The 18,710-nt window shown below is 44.7% G+C and overlaps 1 protein-coding gene across 1 annotated transcript in view; it reads left to right on the top strand.

The window, feature by feature from the left end:
• Nucleotides 1-18,710, top strand: part of rbm44 (RNA binding motif protein 44) — a 220,970-nt gene that overhangs the window by 8,126 nt on the left and 194,134 nt on the right. The gene's annotated exons all lie outside the window — the stretch shown is intronic.

Raw genomic sequence — 18,710 nt, 5'->3', positions numbered from 1 at the left:
TACTCCTTTCCCCCCTTCCCTTCTGAGCAACAGGGACAGACTCCGTGCCAGAGGCCCGTACCCCATGGCTTAGGATCCCTGCACAGACTGCTTCTTCCCAGTCCCTCTTACAGTTACCCATCTATCTCCAGTCTTTGGTGTAACTACTTCCCTGAAGCTCCTATCTATGACCCCCCTCTGCCTCCCGAATGATCCGAAGTTCATCCAGTTCAAGCTCCAGGTCCCTAACACGGTTTTTGAGGAGCTGGAGTTGGGTGCACTTCCCACAGATGAAATCAGCAGGGACACTGACAGCGTCCCTCACCTCAAACATTCTGCAGGAGAAGCATTGTACTGCCTTCCCTGACATCACCTCTAGATTTTAAAAAAAACAAGAAGAAAAAGAAACGAAGAGCTTACCTGATATTCCCTCAAACCCTGCTCCCGGGAAAGGTAAGCAAATTTAAAGGCACTCACTCACCTTCACGACAGGCCCCAAGCTGCCTCCAGGTCATCTCCAAGGTATAGGACGGCTGCCTGAGGTTAAATTGCGCTGTAAGGGTTAGTCAATTTCCCCTTAGCGCTGGGATTCTAGGGATATTGTTCTCTTCTTCAGTCATTTTGCTTTGCAGCAATGGGTGAGATGTTATGTCTCGAAAGTTGTGCCTCCCTCCTCTGCAACCCCCATGGAGAAGGATAAGAGCAGCAACGTCATGGAAATACTGTTATGACCCTTGTGGAAACAAACTACAAACAACCCAACTAAGACCAATATACAAAACTTCACTTTTATATTAGCAATCACACCAAAATCAACGTAAATTAAACATGAATTAACAGGAAAATTGCAATAATATGACCGATAAATTACACATAGCAGATACAAAGACATATCTCACACATTTCTCAGTCAGCCCATTCAGCACGTATCACATTCATTTCAGCCACAATATCCTTCAAAACGTTGAACTTCTTCAAATCAAATTCCATCTTCATTTCTCTAAAGCTTTAGCACCAAGTCTCATCAAACAACGGCATTACTTCACCCAATTTCCACAAATATAATTTTCACAGTCGACACATTTCCAGATCCCTTCTTCTTCACAAAACCCTGGTCATGTGGGGCCTGTTTGTACACTATGCCAGTGCATAAAGGGTCCCCAAATCCACATATAAAGCTCTGTTCAAGATCCGAGCTCCAGCAGCTTGCAGTCAAGTAGAACATAGAACATAGACCAGTACAGCACAGAACAGGCCCTTCAGCCCTCGATGTTGTGCCGAGCAATGATCACCCTACTCAAACCCACGTATCCACCCTATACCCGTAACCCAACAGCCCCCCCCCCAACCTTACTTTTTTAGGACACTACGGGCAATTTAGCATGGCCAATCCACCTAACCCGCACATCTTTGGACTGTGGGAGGAAACCGGAGCACCCGGAGGAAACCCACGCACACACGGGGAGGACGTGCAGACTCCGCACAGACAGTGACCCAGCCGGGAACCGAACCTGGGACCCTGGAGCTGTGAAGCATTTATGCTAACCGCCATGCTACCGTGCTGCCCCTGTCTCTGAGAATCTCCCATTTATAGGACCCTGGGCTTTAAGTATAAAGGGTAAGAGGGCAAAAGTTAAGAGGCCATGATGAATCTTCATAAAATACTGGTTCTGTCCCAAATGGGTGCCCCTGGCCCAAATGTCAAATTCTGGGCACGACAGTTTAGTAAATTGAGAACTATAGAGAGGGTGCAGAGAAGAGTTAAAAAATGGATCAAAAGATAAAGATAAAGAATAAATAAAACTCACCCATGGTGGCATTGATTGCCGTTGATTCGGGAGATTTCGCGCCCTTTTTGTTCACCAGGCGCGCAGGCGCGCTCCGGCCGACCGCGGTGCGCAGGCGCGCTCCGGCCGCCCGCGGTGCGCAGGCGCGCTCCGGCCGACCGTGGTGCGCAGGCGCGCTCCGGCCGACCGCGGTGCGCAGGCGCGCTCCGGCCGCCCGCGGTGCGCTCCGGCCGACCGCGGTGCGCAGGCGCGCTCCGGCCGACCGCGGTGCGCAGGAGCGCTCCGGCCGCCCGCGGTGCGCAGGCGCGCTCTGGCCAACCGCGGTGCGTGCTCCGTTCTCTTCACGCTGCTGCCCCCATCCAATCGATGCCCGGGGCCAGCGCACCGTCGGCCCCCCCCTCTGCACGCCACTGCCCCCTCCCCCTTCATTACCCACTCTCTGTCTTAAATAAACTCAGTGATTTGGCCTCCACAGCCTTATGCGGCAAAGAGTTCCACCGATTCACCAGCCTCTAACTGAAGAAATTCCTCCTCGTCTCTGTTTTAAAGGATCGTCCCTCTAGTCTGAGGTTGTGCCCTCTGGTTTTAGTTTTTCCTACAAGTGGAAACATCCTCTCCCAGGGTGCACTCCCTTTTTGGTTTCTTGACAACATTGTTGTTAAGTTTTGTTTGCACTTCAGCCCCACGCTCCTGATCTACAGGCATCTGGTGCGGAGGGGGCGGGGTAGGCGGAGGACCTCCTCATGAACCTGCTCATGGGCCTGGCGAAACTTGCCATAAACGGGTCCAGGCAGCAGGCGACCAAGGAGGACGTCCGACTGGACTACCGGATCATCTTCCGCCGCTTTATTCGCGGCCGGATGTTCCTGGAGAGGGGGCATGCGGTGTCCACGGGCATACTTGGAGGCCTTCCGTGCTCGGCGGGCACTGCAGGGGTTGGACTGCTTTATTAACCCCAATTTTCACATTTTGGTTTGACGTTTGTATGTTTCCGTTCCTCTTTGTTCTTTTTGGGCTGTGTTGCGTTTGTTCTTTGCAGGAGTGACCCCCTTTAATTTATCCCTTAATTAGTTTCAGTTCTTCTGATCGGTTGATTGGCCCTATAATACATCCTTCTAAACTCCAACGAGTACAGACCCAGAGCCCTCAACCGTTCCTCATACGACAAGCTCCTCATTCCAGGGATCATTCTTTTGGACCTCCTCTGGACCCCTTCCAAGGCCAGCACATCCTTCCTTAGATATGGGAACCAAAACTGCTCACAATATTCCAAATGGGGTCTGACCAGAGCCTTGTACAGCTTCAGAAGTACGTCCCTGGTCTTGTACTCTAGCCCTCTCGACATGAATGCTAACATTGCATTTGCCTTCCTAACTGCCGACTGAACCTGCATGTTAACCTTGAGCGAATCATGAACAAGGACTCCCTCGTCCTCTTTGTACTTCTGATTTCCTAAGCATTTCCCCATTTAGAAAATAGTCAATGCCTCCATCCGTCCTTCCAAAATGCATAACCTCACACTTTTCCACATTGTATTCTATCTGTCATTTCTCTGCCCAGTCTCCTAGCCTGTCCCAAGTCCTTCTGCAGCCCCCCTGCTTCCTCAATACTACCTGTCCCTCTACAGATCTTTGTATCATCTGCAAACTTAGCAGTAGTGCCTTCAGTTCCTTCCAGATCATTAATGTATATTGTGAAAAGTTGTGGTCCTAGCACAAACCCCTGAGGCTCACCGCCTGCCATCCTGAAAAAGACCCCTTTATCCCCACTCTCTGCCTTCTGCCAGTCAGCCAATTTTCTATCCATGCCAGGATCTTGCCCTTAACATCACGGGCTCTTAACTTATTTAACAATCTCCTATGTGGCACTTTGTCACAGACCTTCTGGAAATCCAAATAAATAATGTCCACTGGTTCTCCTTTGTCCAACTTTCTTTTTACCTCTAAAAAGAACTTGAACAGATTTGTCAGACGTAACCGCCCCTTGACGAAGCTGTGCTTACTCAGACCTGTTTTATCAAGCACTTCCAAGTACTCTGTGATATCATCTTTAACAATGGACTGTAAAATCTTACAAATGACTGAAGTCCGGCTAACTAGCCGATAATTTCTCGTTTTCTGCCTCCCTCCCTTTTAAACAGCGGTGTTACATTAGCCACTTTCCAGTCCTCTGGGACCCTTCCTGCCTCCAGTGATTCCTGAAAGATCACCACCAATGCCTCCACAATCTCCTCAGCTATCTCTTTTAGATCCTGTGGTGTAGTCCATCCGGTCCAAGCTGATTTATCCACCTTCAGACCTTTCAGTTTCCCTGGAATCTTGTCCTCAGTTAGTGATGGCCACTGCACTTACCTCTGTCCCCTGATTCTCCTGGAACTCTGTAATCCCTCTGGTGTCTTCCACCGTGAAGACTGGTGCAAAGTAACTATTCAGTTCCTTTGCCATTTCTTTGTTTCCTATTATTACTTCTCCAGCCACATTTTCCAGTAGTCCAATGTCGATTTTTACCTCTCTCTTGTCTTTTTATATATTGAAAAAAAAACTCTTCCTCTCTTTGAGAATTTTGAGACATGAGAAGTCTTTGGCAGGTAGGATCAAGGAAAACCCAAAAGCTTTCTATCGGTATGTCAGGAATAAAAGAATGAATAAAAGACTAAGGTAAGAGTAGGGCCAGTCAAGGACAGTGGTGGGAAGCTGTGTATGGAGGCTGAGGAGATAAGCGAGATACTAAATGAATACTTTTCGTCAGTATTCACTCAGGAAAATGATAATGTTGTGGAGGAGAATGCTGAGACCCAGGGTATTAGAATAGATGGCATTAAGGTGCGTAGGGAAGAAGTGTTGGCAATTTTGGACAAGGTGAAAATAGATAAGTCCCCGGGGCCTGATGGGATTTATCCTAGGATTCTCTGGGAAGCCAGGGAAGAGATTGCTGAGCCTTTGGCTTTGATTTTTATGTCATCATTGGCTACAGGAATAGTGCCAGAGGACTGGAGGGTAGCAAATGTGGTCCCTTTGTTCAAGAAGGGGAGTAGAGATAACCCCGGTAACTATAGGCTGGTGAGCCTCACATCTGTTGTGGGTAAAGTCTTGGAGAGGATTATAAGAGATACGATTTATAATCATCTAGATAGGAATAATATGATTAGGGATAGTCAACATGGTTTTGTGAAGGGTAGGTCATGCCTCACAAACCTTATCGAGTTCTTTGAGAAGGTGACTGAACAGGTAGACGAGGGTAGAGCAGTTGATGTGGTGTATATGGATTTCAGTAAAGCGTTTGATAAGGTTCGTCACGGTCGGCTGTTGCAGAAAATACGGAGGCTGGGGATTGAGGGTGATTTAGTGATGTGGATCAGAAATTGGCTAGTTGAAGGAAGACAGAGGGTGGTGGTTGATGGCAAATGTTCGGAATGGAGTTCAGTCACGAGTGGCGTACCACAGGGATCTGTTCTGGGGCCGTTGCTGTTTGTCATTTTTATAAATGACCTAGAGGAGGGCACAGAAGGTTGGGTGAGTAAATTTGCAGATGACACTAAAGTCGGTGGAGTTGTAGACAGTGTGGAAGGATGTTGCAGGTTACAGAGGGACATAGATAAGCTGCAGAGCTGGGCTGAGAGGTGGCAAATCGAGTTTAATGTAGAGAAGTGTGAGGTGATTCACTTTGGAATGAATAACAGGAATATGGAATATTTGGCTAATGGTAAAATTCTTGGCAGTGTGGATGAGCAGAGGGATCTCGGTGTCCATGTACATAGATCCCTGAAAGTTGCCACCCAGGTTGATAGGGTTGTGAAGAAGGCCTATGGTGTGTTGGCCTTTATTGGTAGAGGGATTGAGTTCCGGAGCCATGAGGTCATGTTGCAGCTGTACAAAACTCTAGTACGGCCGCATTTGGAGTATTGCGTACAGTTCTGGTCACCTCATTATAGGAAGGACGTGGAAGCTTTGGAACGGGTGCAAAGGCTGATGGACTTGAGGTTGTTTTCGTTAGAGAGAAGAAGGTTAAGAGGTGACTTAATAGAGGCATATAAAATGATCAGAGGGTTAGATAGGGTGGACAGTGAGAGCCTTCTCCCGCGGATGGAGGTGGCTAGCACAAGGGGACATAGCCAAAAATTGAGGGGTAATAGATATAGGACAGAGGTAGGTTTTTTACGCAAAGAGTGGTGAGGCCGTGGAATGCCCTACCTGCAACAGTAGTGAACTCGCCAACATTGAGGGCATTTAAAAGTTTATTGGATAAGCATATGGATGATAATGGGATAGTGTAGGTTAGATGGCCTTTAGTTTTTGACTTCCCATGTCGGTGCAACATTGTGGGCCGAAGGGCCTGTACTGCGCTGTATCATTCTATGTTCTATGTTTTATATTACTGCTAGCTTGTAACTCACATTTCATCTCTCCCTCTTTATTGCTTTTTTAGTTGTTTTCTGCTCATTTTAAAGGCTTCCCAATCCTCTGACTACCCACTAATCCTCGTCACTTTGTACTCTTTTTCTTTTATGCTGTCCTTGACTTCCCTCATCAGCCATGGATGCCTTGTCCTCCCCTTAGCATATTTTCTTCTCCTTGGGAAAAATTTCTGTTGTGCCTCCTGAATCTTCCCCCCCCCCCCCCCCCAAAAAAAAACTGCTGTCATTGCTGTTCAACTGTCTTCCCTGCTAGGCTCCTTTTCCAATCAACTCTAACCAGCTCCTTCCTCATGTCTTTGTAGTTACCCGTATTTCGTTTTAATACCATTACATCTGATTGCAGCTTCACCCTCTCAAACTGCAGGGTAAATTCTATCATATTGTAGTCACTGTTCCCTAAGGGTTTCTTCACCTTAAGTTCCCTCATCAAGTCTGCCTCATTACACATCACCAAATCCAGAATTGCCTGTTCCCTAGTCGGCTCTGTTGCAAGCTGCTCCAAAAAAACATCTCTTAGATATTCCACAAATTATTTTTCTTGGGATCCACTAACAACCTGATTTTCCCAGTTCACCTGCAAATTGAAGTCCCCCATGATTATTGTAATATTGCCTTTTTTTTTATGCCTTTTCTGATAATACTAAATTATGCAGTCAGGAGGTAATCAGCAGTCGAACACCAGATAACTTCAAAGAGCTGTTTATTTACCGCGGGGCTGCAGTACAGCTGTAACTCAGAGTTACAGCAAGTGAAAAAGCAATTTTTCTTAGTTACAGTTGACTATATATTCTTACAAAACCCCTCAAGCCTTTCAATCATTAGTCATACAATTAGCTCATTACTGATTAGCCCCTCCTTCATGTAATTATTTGTTCCCATCATTAGTGATTGTTAGTTCACATGTTTCATAGTATAGCAAGTCTTTATCGACAGTCCTGAGGAGTGTAGTTCTCACAAACAGTTAGACTCCCACGGATGGTTCACAGGCTTTCCAGACAGCCAAGGCTGTGATAACGCCTTCTCACAGAAGCGATTCATTTTAAAATGCACGTACACATTTTGCACAAACTTGACATTCCATTTCCCAATCAAGCTCTGATTTTTAACTTGACCAAACTCTCATTCCATTTCCCATTAAGCTCTGATTCTAACTTGAGCCAAACTCTCATTTCTACCTCCTGAGTACTGCTCAGGGGCCTGTTCAAAACTCCCATCAGGGTCTTTTTACCTTTGATTCCTCAACTCTATCCACAAAGATCCTATGCCTTCTGATCCTATATCGCTCCTTGCTATCAATTTAACTTTATTCCTTACTACGGGCAGCACGTGGCTCAGTGGTTAGCATTGCTGCCTCACAGCGCCGAGGTCTCCAGTTCGATCCCGGCTCTGGATCACTATCTGTGTGGAGTTTGCACATTCTCCCCGTGTTTGCGTGGGTTTTGTCCCCACGACCCAAAGATGTGCAGGGTAGGTGGATTGGCCACGCTAAATTGCCCCTTAATTGGAGAAAATGATTGGGTACAATAAATCTATCTATTAATGTATTCCTTATTAACAATGCAGCCCTGTCTCCTTTGCCCATCTGTCTGTCCTTTCAGAGAGACACATATTTTTGTATATTTAGATCCCAGCCCTGATCCCCTTGCAGACACGCCTGTGATGCCCACAACATTGTACCAGCCAATTTCAATGTGCGCAACAAGCTTATTTACCTTGTTTTGTATACTGTGCGCATTTAGGTACAGCACCGTAAGTCCTGCATTGACCACATACATCCCTTCTCACACTTATTACGGGCCAGAGTTTAGAGAACCCCAAAGTCTATCATGGAGTTCACCTGACCCATGACCTTTAGTAGATTTTGGTTATGGGAAGCACAAGTGCCCACTTGACAGGTGTGATGCAACAGAGAACTAAAAGTATTTTTAAACAAAATAATGTTTGTTCTATGAATCCAGTTAACATTTTATAAATGCACAGTAAACAGTTCATCAACTACCAACACACACAACTCCACAGATACAATACTCTATAGATAACCCCTAATAGCTTCCAAAACAACATCCATACATTAAACCCTTTTAAAATAAAAACAGCAGGTTTTAATTCTCTACAGAAACAGGTATTACTTTGAAATCATCAAGTGATCTTTAGATTGCAGAGAGAGATCATAACATCTTGCTGTGAATGCAGCTCTCCAACTCTGAAAACGAAACTAAAAACACACTGCAGTTGCCAGCTCAAAACGAAAGTAAAAGCAGAGCCAGAGCTCAGCTCCACCCACACAATGACATCACTGCAGCCATTTGATAAACACCCATTTCTTCAAGTACATTCCCATGACACACTTGTTACCTTTTTTGCTCTACTGTTAAGTCCAAGGTCTCACTGGCAGGTGTTTTAATGTTCAAGAAAAATAGTCCCAATGTATGGTCACTTTTTAACACTTTGGGGGTTCTGCTGAAAATGTCAGTGCAGTATGTTTTCCAAGGTCAATGAACTTTCCTTTACAACTATACAAATGCAGGCAATTAACTTAAAATTTTCATCATATCTTTGTATGATGTCTTTGATAGCTTTAAAATTACTTTGTAAAATCACTGCTCAGATACAAAACATTTTTGTAGGTGGACCCTTAAATTACCAAGTTTCTGAGTAACCTTCAGGAAATGGAGATGGGACGGGGCACACTGGCAGTTAGGGACTTTTGCGTAGGGCACAGACTCGCGACACTGGGCGAACTGACAGAGGAGTAGGAACTGCCGACAGGACAGGAAATGAGACACCTGCAAATAAAACACTTCCTCCGCAAAGAGACAGTAGGGTACCCGGGGCCTCGAAAACTACACTATTAGAGGACCTGATAAGCACAGATTGTAAAGAGGGGTGACTCTGTGGGCAAATGTTTGGACAGCTGCTGGACAGAGTCCGAACAGCACTGGACGAGACCAGACTGAAATGGGGGGAAGAACTGGGGACAGAAGTGCGGTGGGGACTCTGGATGGAAGCACTGAGCAGGGCCAACTCTACTTCTTCCTGCTCAAGGCTTAGCCCCGTGCAGCTCAAAGTGGTGCACAGAGCACCCCTGACCAGAACCCGAATGAGCAGGTTCTTCCCGGAGGTGGAGGACAAATGTGAACTGTGGTAGATGGGTCCGGCCAACCACACCCACGTGTTCTGGGCTTGTCCCAAACTTGCAGGGTTCTGGACAGCCTTCTTCAAGGCAGTGTCCAAGGTTGTGGGGGTGAGGGTGAAGCCATGCACAATTGGGGATCGGAGCAGCCAGAACTACACATGGGGAAGTGGCCAACACACTAGCTTACGCTTCCCTTATCGCACGCCGGAGAATCTTGTACGGCTGGCAATCAGCAGCACCACCCACAGTTGCAGACTGGCTTGCTGACCGTTCGGAAATTCTCCACCTGGAGTAGATTTAAGTATGCCATCGGATGTTCGGAGGAAGGCTTCCTAAACGCTTGGGGGCAGTTTGCCAGCCTGTTCCAGAACCTGTTTGAGGCCAGCAACGAGTAAAATGGAGAAACGAGAAATATAGAAAGAAAAGGGAGAGGTTAAAGAAAAATAAAGACCAGGGGGAAACCAAAAGAATGTGCAACCCGGGGGATGGGGATGAGGAAGGGGGGGGGGGGGTGAGTGGAGAAAAGGCTGGAAAGAGAACAGTGTGGGAGGAAGGGGCAACCCAGAGAAAAGAAGACTCCACACAGACAATGACCCAAGCCCTGAATCGAGCCTGGGACCCTGGAGTTGTGAAGCAACAGTGCGACCCACTGTGCTACCTTGTCACATTCAGAGGAGGGGTAGGATTGATTTTGCTGGTTCAGAGTTCGAATTGTAGTGTTCGGTGTCTCTGTCTGATTTGTCTTTTGTGTTTGTTGGAGTTGCATTTATCTTTATAGACAACCCGTCTACTTTGTTCTGACAAAATTGTTTTGTTCTATTCCTTCCAGAGGGAGTGTTTGCGCCATTCATTCATAGTGGACTCTGGTTTTCTTTCTCTGTGGGATCTGCCCTGTTCTTCCTGGAAGTTGATGTTTTAAAATGGAACTTTCGTTTACACTTGTTTCCCAATTTTTCTCAAGTATTTGTTTACTCTTTATTTTCCCATTCTTTTTCATAGAATCCCTATAGTGCAGAAGGAGGCCATCAAGTCTGCACTGACCTTCTTAAAGAGCATCATACCGTGGATACCCATCCTATCCCTGTAATCGCACCTAACCTTTGAACACTAAGGGACAATTTATCATGGCCAATCCACCTAACCTGCACATCTTTTGAACTGTGGGAGGAAACCGGAGCACTTGGAGGAAACCCACGCAGACGCAAGGAGAACATGTAAACTCCACACAGGCTGTTTCCTAAGGCCGGAATTGAACCTGGGCCCTTGGCTCTGTGAGGCAGCAGTGCCGTCCACTGTGCCTCCCTAAACCTATTAATCTTTTAATTTATCTCAGCAACTCCTCTGGGGTGTTCAGTTGTCTTTTGTTTCAGAATCATATGCGGAAACTTCATCCAAGCTTAACAGCTCTACCTGGGATTCAGTTCTTTTTGGAATCTTCTATTGTCAGTGACTGCGCCTTAGATTCTTTCAGTTGACTTTCGATGCTCACTCGGTTTCTTAGAATTTTCCTTATCTGCTTTTAAAACCTGGATTTGCCCTTCTATATTGTGCATCTCAACTTTCATGTTCTTCAGATTTGATCGAAGTTAAAGAATTTAATTGCTCTTTTCACATTGAGGCTCCAACATTTCATCAGTTTTGGTTAATTCTGCATTCAACAACTGTTCTGATTAATCAGCAATCCATTTTCCTGTTTTTCATGTTACTTCAGAGAGACTTTTGACACTTGAGGTTCATCGAGTTCTAATTTTTCATTAGCAAACTCACATTTTGTATGTGAAAGTTGGTTCCCGACACTGAACAGTTTTTCCTCAGCAGAACCTAATTTCTTAGTGTTATCCTTCAAGTTCACATTGTTTAATTTTATTTTGTTGTTTCAGTATGTGATAGAACAGTATGTGATAGTTTCCTAGAACAGTATGTAATGGAACCTACAAGGGAACAAGCGGTCCTAGATCTTGTCCTGTGTAATGAGACAGGATTGATTCATGATCTCATAGTTAGGGATCCTCTCGGAAGGAGCGATCACAATATGGTGGAATTTAAAATACAGATGGAGGGTGAGAAAGTAAAATCAAATACTAGTGTTTTGTGTTTAAACAAAGGAGATTACAAGGGGATGAGAGAAGAACTAGCTAAGGTAGACTGGGAGCAAAGACTTTATGGTGGAACAGTGGAGAACCTTCCAGGCGATTTTTCACAGTGCTCAGCAAAGGTTTATACCAACAAAAAGGAATGACAGTAGAAAGAGGGAAAATCGACCGTGGATATCTAAGGAAATAAGGGAGAGTATCAAATTGAAGGAAAAAGCATACAAAGTGGCAAAGATTCGTGGGAGACTAGAGGACTGGGAAATCTTTAGGGGACAACAGAAAGCTACTAAAAAAGCGATAAAGAAGAGTAAGATAGAGTATGTGAGTAAACTTGCTCAGAATATAAAAACAGACAGTAAAAGTTTCTACAAATATATAAAACAAAAAAGAGTGGCTAAGGTAAATATTGGTCCTTTAGAGGATGAGAAGGGAGTTTTAATAATGGGAAATGAGGAAATGGCTGAGGAACTGAACAGGTTTTTTGGGTCGGTCTTCACAGTGGAAGACACAAATAACATGCCAGCGACTGATAGAAAAGAGGCTATGACAGGTGAGGACCTTGAGAGGATTGTTATCATTAAGGAGTTAGTGATGGGCAAGCTAATGGGGCTAAAGGTAGACACGTCTCCTGGCCCTGATGGAATGCATCCCAGAGTGCTAAAAGAGATGGCTAGGGAAATTGCAGATGCACTAGTGATAATTTACCAAAATTCACTAGACTCTGGGGTGGTCCCGGTGGATTGGAAATTAGCAAACGTGACACCACTGTTTAAAAAAGGAGGTAGGCAGAAAGCAGGAAATTATAGGCCAGTGAGCTTAACTTCGGTAGTAGGGAAGATGCTGGAATCGATCATCAAGGAAGAAATAGCGAGGCATCTGGATAGAAATTGTCCCATTGGGCAGATGCAGCATGGGTTCATAAAGGGCAGGTCGTGCCTAACTAATTTAGTGGAATTTTTTGAGGACATTACCAGTGCAGTAGATAACGGGGAGCCGATGGATGTGGTATATCTGGATTTCCAGAAAGCCTTTGACAAGGTGCCACACAAAAGGTTGCTGCATAAGATAAAGATGCATGGCATTAAGGGTAAAGTAGTAGCATGGATAGAGGATTGGTTAATTAATAGAAAGCAAAGAGTGGGGATTAATGGGTGTTTCTCTGGTTGGCAATCAGTAGCTAGTGGTGTCCCTCAAGGATCCGTGTTGGGCCCACAATTGTTCACAATTTACATAGATGATTTGGAGTTGGGGACCAAGGGCAATGTGTCCAAGTTTGCAGATGTCACTAAGATGAGTGGTAAAGCAAAAAGTGCAGAGGATACTGGAAGTCTGCAGAGGGATTTGGATAGGTTACGTGAATGGGCTAGGGTCTGGCAGATGGAATACAATGTTGACAAATGTGAGGTTATCCATTTTGGTAGGAATAACAGCAAACGGGATTATTATTTAAACAATAAAATATTAAAGCATGCCACTGTGCAGAGAGACTTGGGTGTGCTAGTGCATGAGTCACAGAAGGTTGGTTTACAGGTGCAACAGGTGATTAAGAAGGCAAATGGAATGTTGTCCTTCGTTGCTAGAGGTATGGAGTTTAAGACTAGGGAGGTTATGTTGCAATTGTATAAGGTGTTAGTGCGGCCACACCTGGAGTATTGTGTTCAGTTTTGGTCTCCTTACTTGAGAAAGGACGTACTGGCACTGGAGGGTGTGCAGAGGAGATTCACTAGGTTAATCCCAGAGCTGAAGGGGTTGGATTATGAGCAGAGGTTGAGTAGACTGGGACTGTACTCATTGGAATTTAGAAGGATGAGGGGGGATCTTATAGAAACATTTAAAATTATGAAGGGAATAGATAGGATAGATGCGGGCAGGTTGTTTCCACTGGCGGGTGAAAGCAGAACTCGGGGACATAGCCTCACAATTAGGGGAAGTAGATTTAGGACTGAGTTTAGGAGGAACTTCTTCACCCAAAGGGTTGTGAATCTATGGAATTCCTTGCCCAGTGAAGCAGTTGAGGCTCCTTCATTATATGTTTTTAAGGTAAATATAGATAGTTTTTTGAAGAATAAAGGGATTAAGGGTTATGGTGTTCGGGCCGGAAAGTGGAGCTGAGTCCAAAGTTCAGCCATGATCTCATTGAATGGCGGAGCAGGCTCGAGGGGCCAGATGGCCTACTCCTGCTCCTAGTTCTTATGTTCCTTTGTGAGAAATTTGACTTTCAAATGGATATGCTGCAGTATTGATTAAGAACTCTTTTTTTTTTTGATTGTTGAATTGGAGCTACAGGTTTTCCACTATTTGTTGCTCCGTGTCACGAGAATTCTTCATTCCTTTTCCTCCCACAGTTCCAAAAAATTCTTGTTCAGTGATGTTTTCATTGTCTCAGACTCTTCTATAGAAATTTACTGTAACTGTATTCCCTCTTTCAATGGCTGAATGTGATGGCAGCCTGACATTTTCCTTCTGTGATCTTTAATTTTGCATTTTGACCTCTGTGTATTTCCTCATCACTTTTTCCACATGCTCATCTTTTAACCCATAGCATTAGTAAATTTGCTTTCCATTTCTTCCTATGTTTTTCCAGATTTTCTCCCAGAGGTCCATCCTTTTCCATCAGGTTTATGGTCTCTTTCTTGTACCTCTTGGCCTCCTGGAATATAGAACTTGCTGAGTCTTCTGTCGAATGGTTCTTCAGTTCTTTCAGTGACATTAAATTCAATTTAGTTCTTTTCATAATTTGCCAAAGGAACAAACTTTGGCCCAAGGGATCCTTTGACCACGTGGAGCTCAATCAACAGGTTTCTTTAGTGAAGCTCGATTTTTTTTTTTTTTTTCCTCTTTTCTTACTCAAGGCTTGAAGGGTGATGCACTCCTGTTTTTGATCTTGGAGGACAATCAAATGTTATTTCAACTGTTGTTGAACTCTTGCCAACTTACACTGCACTTCGGTACATTGCTTTGTCATGTTGATAGTTCCAATACATCCTTTTCTGAAGCAGTGTTGCATCTTTTTCAAATCCATGTTTTTTGGCATGTATTAATTCTTCAGTCTTTCAAGGCAGCAAATTATTTCACATCTTCAGTTTGCGGTTGTGCCTGGCTGGTTTAACATTGGAATGCAGCATTGTTATTGCCTCTTTGTGCTTTTCTAGAGATATGTACTCAAATTAGATTTTCATTTATTGCATTCTTCTCAACATTTTAATAATTCTGTTTCTTTTGTGACACCTCTGAAATTTGTTTGACCAGATTAGTTTATTGAAAATGCTTGATAAATTCTTCATAGGTGCATACTCTGCTGTCTTATGTTTCAAGGCTTCCAATATAGCTTTGATATGAACAATTGCCGATCTTATTTCCGTCTTTCTCCACTTGCAGCAATCCTGGTCCTTCATTTTGTTTTGACTGTTAACCTGGTCTGCTTTCAACGAAGCCTCAACTTGTTCCAGTTCCGTAATCATGCTATTTGTGGATTGATTATCCGCTTGTAGCTTGGGTATTTACAACAATCGAAAGGTATCATGGTTATCATTAGATAATATCCAGATTTCTATTGAATTAAAATTTCACCATATGCCATGGTGGGACTCGAATCTGGGTCCACAGGACATTATCCTGAGTCTTTGGATTGCTAGTTCAGTGACAATGTCACCATTTCGCGGTCTTCTCTCCGCTCACAATTTGTAACACTCTATGACTTTCCCTTTAATCTGTCTGAGTCAGCTGTCTCAGTACTGACACCTGCTGTTGCAGCTTGGAAAATGTCAGCATTTACAAAAGGATTTATTTTTAAGACTTCCAACTTATTTTCTGCCTGTTTGCTGTTTCACGTGGTTTGCTTGGGTATTGTTCATTCTCATTTGTCGCTATACCTGGGTGGGGGGGGGGGGGGGGGGGGGGGGGGGGGTTGGGGTGCAATTTCCAGCCCCCTCTTTAAGCTCCCGTGTGCTCTACAACTTGAAAACTAAAATGCTTGTGAAGTGTTTTTAATATCTCTTTAAAGCTGCCTATGCGTTGCATTAGGATTACTTTATCTGCAAACTCACAAAACCAGTAAAAAAAACTGTTCATCTGGACTTACTCTGATTTCCTACTTGGATATGATGTACTGCGTTAATTATAATTTTCTTCAAGACATCCATTTTTGCATCAATTTTGACCTTTTGTATTGAATTTCTGTGGTAATGTTGATTTGTTAGCTACCGTAGGGCAGCACAGTAGCATGGTGGTTAGCATAAATGCTTCACAGCTCCAGGGTCCAAGGTTCGATTCCCGGCTGGGTCACTGTCTGTGCGGAGTCTGCACGTCCTCCCCGTGTGTGCGTGGGTTTCCTCCGGGTGCTCCGGTTTCCTCCCACAGTCTAAAGATGTGCGGGTTAGGTGGATTGGCCATGCTAAATTGCCCGTAGTGTCCTAATAGTAAGGTTAAGGGGGGGGAGTTGTTGGGTTGCGGGTATAGGGTGGATACGTGGGTTTGAGTAGGGTGATCATTGCTCGGCACAACATCGAGGGCCGAAGGGCCTGTTCTGTGCTGTACTGTTCTATGTTCTATGTTGTCCATGGACGACTTCAACTTCAAGCGAGTCCAGCTTTAAATACTGTGCAGACTTTAAAGATGATGCCGCAGCAATCGTTTCTTCAAAACGTCTTCCCATGCTTGTTGGGTTTTGTCTGGCTCCCATGGCAATGATTGCCCCCGAACACTTGGAATTTTTTTTCCACACCATTTATTATATCAATGATTTGAAGTCTTCCACCACAATATTGGAGGATTTCTGTGTGTATAATCGATTCCTGGCTTTGGCTCAGGTTTTTCAATCTTTTTTAAATTCTGAAACGAGCTCTGCCACATGATAGGGCAAGGATACTGAACCCAAGCTGACTGCTGTGATTTTGGAAAGGGGCTGCTCTGACATTTTAAAGTATTAAAGACCTTTAAAACTTTGCTTACTTTGCTAGATCCTTTGACTCTGTAAATGATCGATATTCATAGAGGACCGCAACAAGATCTGGTGGCGTTCTTAGCTGAACAGTGGAGTTTTGTTTCTCTGCCTTTCTGCTTCCCGTTCTGCCATGCGGCTTTTTTTTTAAGGCAATCTCCAACTTTATTTGCTTCAAATGCTTTCAGCCAGTTTAGAATGCTGCTCCTTTAGTTTTTCAGCTTTTTAATTTTTGTTCCAACTCCCAAGGTTTGGGAGTTTTCCTTGAGCTACCACCATGTTGGAAGGGTTTGTTTGACGATTCACTAAGGTTCAGAGGCTTGTATTGTTGACCATTGTGCTTATTGATAACGCAACATCTTCATCGGATAGCCCAGACCAGATACTATCTCCATGCTGGCTTCTGCTGGACTACTATTGTGCTCTGTCTATTGTCACGTGACTCTGGGCGACACTGTTTCCCCAATCCTACATTAGCCCATGCTATGTCAAACATTCTTACACTACAGCTTTGAGGCTCCAGAAGATGAGATAATCTCTACAGAGTTTTCAGCCTCTGACCTGCTCTTGTAGCCATAGCCATAGTGGCCGGTCTGGTTCAATTTCTGGTCAGTGGATGTTGATGGTCGGGGAATTAACAATGGTAATGCTTTTGAATTTCCTGGGGAGATGCTGAGATTCACTTTTGTTGGTAATGGTCACTGCCTGGCACTACTATGGTGCAAATGTTACCTGCCATTCATTAGCCCAAGCCTGAATGATGTCCACCTCTGGCTGCGTATGGACCTGGACTGCTTCATTGTTTGAGGCGGTACAAATGGTACTGACCAATGCAATTAAGCAAACATCCCCACTTCTGACCTTGCAATATAGGGATATTAATTGATGAAGTAACTGAAGTTGTTTAGACTTGGGAAACAATCCTGAGGAATTCCTTATAGCAATGTCCTGCGACTGAGATGATTAGCCTCTAACAATCACAAGCCTCTTCTTCCTTTTGTGCTAGGAATGACTCAAGCCAGTGGAGAGTTTTCCCTCCGATTCCCATTGACTTCAGTTTTGCTCGGGCTTCTTAATGTCAGACTTGTCAGATACTACCTTGATATCAAGGGCAATTACACTGTTCAGCATGGCCTAGCAGAGCAGATAAGCTCTGCCTCAGTAGATGCAAGTGAATAATGAAGCCTGAATTTTCCTCCCGTAGAAATAGTGATATTTTCTCAACAGAATCAGTTTTGGGTCCCTCAAGTTAACCAAAATATTTTCCTCAGGATTGCTGCTTTGGTTGTGTACCTGATTTCTCCCCCCCCCCCCCCCCCCCCCCCCCCCCCCCATTCATTCATTGGATCTGGGAATTCTATAACCAACAAATTACCCTTCTGTTGCATATGGGGAAACTTGGCTCTATCTCAAGCATGTTTGCTTCCACGGTTTAGGATGCATAAACCCTTGTAGCTTCACCAGGTCAGCATCTAATTTTTATGTACAGAAAGTCCTACTCCTCGCAGGTCTTCCATGCTCCTCATCTGAGGTATCCAGATGGTAGATGTTGGGTCATAAGGTTCTAGCTCTGATGGCCTACAGTGTCTCATTGATGCATAGTTTTCAACTGCTGGATTTTTTTCCTGAATATCTATTCAGCACATTGGAGCAAGACAATGCAATGGAGATTGTGCTCGATGTGAGATGGGGTTTTGCCTCCATGGCATGCTACTTTGTTGCAACTTCTGGTGAGTGGGCTGGTGGTGGGAAAGGATATACCCAGGAACGGTGAACGAAGAACAATGCAGCACAGGAACAGGCCCTTCGCCCCTCCAAGCCTGGACCTGCCATGATACCAACCTTGGCCAAAACCTCAGCACTTCCTTGTGCCGTATCCCTCTATACCCATCCTATCCATGTATTTGTCAAGATGCCTTTTGAACGCTGTTAATATATCTGCTTCCACAACTTACCCTGGCAATGCATTCTAGGCACTCACCACCCTCTGTGTAAAAAAAACCTGCCACTCGTATCTCATCTAAACTTTGCCCAATGGACCATAAACCTATGCCCCTGTGACTGACCCCTCCACCCTGGGAAAGAGTGCCTGCCCATCCACTCTCACCGTGCACCTCATAATCTTGTAGACCTCTATTAGGTCACCCCTCAACCTCCGTCTTTCTAATGAAAACAGCCCGAGTCTATTCAGCCTTTTCGTATAGCTAACATCTGCCAGAGCAGGCAACATCCTGGTAAACCTCCTCTGTACCCTCTTCAAAGCCTCCATCTCCTTCTGATAGTGTGGCGACTAGAATTGTGCGCAATATTCCAAGTGCAACCGTACCAAGGTTCTATATAACTGTAGCATGACTTGCTAGTT

Source organism: Scyliorhinus canicula, chromosome 2 (genome assembly GCF_902713615.1).
Source record: "Scyliorhinus canicula chromosome 2, sScyCan1.1, whole genome shotgun sequence".
Classification (NCBI taxonomy): domain Eukaryota; kingdom Metazoa; phylum Chordata; class Chondrichthyes; order Carcharhiniformes; family Scyliorhinidae; genus Scyliorhinus; species Scyliorhinus canicula.
The sequence above is the reverse complement of the archived record's forward strand: the minus strand, read 5'-3'. Positions and strand labels throughout refer to the sequence as shown.